Source organism: Schistocerca americana, unplaced genomic scaffold (genome assembly GCF_021461395.2).
Source record: "Schistocerca americana isolate TAMUIC-IGC-003095 unplaced genomic scaffold, iqSchAmer2.1 HiC_scaffold_35, whole genome shotgun sequence".
Classification (NCBI taxonomy): Eukaryota; Metazoa; Arthropoda; class Insecta; order Orthoptera; family Acrididae; genus Schistocerca; species Schistocerca americana.
The window spans coordinates 4,113,931-4,114,960 of record NW_025726071.1 but is presented as its reverse complement, the minus strand read 5'-3'; positions in this window follow the sequence as shown (position 1 = coordinate 4,114,960).

Below are 1,030 nucleotides of genomic sequence, written 5' to 3'. Positions count from 1 at the left end.
AATTCCGATGCAATTTCTGTGTTTCATCGTCAATAACAAGGTCCAAGTGATACAGTAAACCTGGTGTGAAGAATCGGAATCTATCACTAGTGTCACAGGAATGGTCAGTAGGAAGAGTCAGTCTTCTTGTCCTTAAGCCGGCATTGTGCCTTTTGTATTTAATTCCGATGCAATTTCTGTGTTTCATCGTCAATAAGAAGGTACAACGGATGCAGCGAACCTGGAGTGAAGCATCGGAATCTATAACTAGTGTCACAGGAATGGTTCAAATCATAGTCAGTAAGAAGTGTCGGTCTTCATGTACTTAAGTCGTCATTGTGCCTTTTGTATTTATTTCCGATGCAATTTCTGTGTTTCATCGTCAATAAGAAGGTCCAAGGGATACAGTAAACCTGAAGTGAAGCATCGGTATCTATAACTAGTGTCACAGGAATGGTTCAAAACATAGACTGTAGGAAGAGTCAGTCTTCTTGTACTTAAGTCGGCATTGTGCCTTTTGTATTTAATTCCGATGCAATTTCTGTGCTTCATCGTCAATAAGAAAGTCCGAGGGATACAGTAAACCTGAAGTGAAGCATCGGAATCTATAACTGGTGTCACAGGAATGGTTCAAAACAAAGTCAGTAAGAAGTGTCGGTCTTCATGTACTTAAGTCGGCATTGTGCCTTTTGTATGTAATTCCGATGCAATTTCTGTGTTTCAACGTCAATAAGAAGGTCCAAGGGATACAGTAAACCTGAAGTGAAGCATCGGAATCTATAACTAGTGTCACAGGAATGGTCAGTAGGAAGAGTCAGTCTTCTTGTCCTTAGGTCGGCATTGTGCCTTTTGTATTTAATTCCGATGCAATTTCTGTGTTTCTTCGTCAATAAGAAGGTCCAAGGGATACATTAAACCTGAAGTGAAGCATCGGAATCTACAACTAGTGTCAGAGAAATGGATCAAAACTTAGACAGTAGGAAGAGTCAGTCTTCTTGTACTTAAGCCGGAATTGTGCCTTTTGAATTTAATTCCGATGCAATTTCTCTGT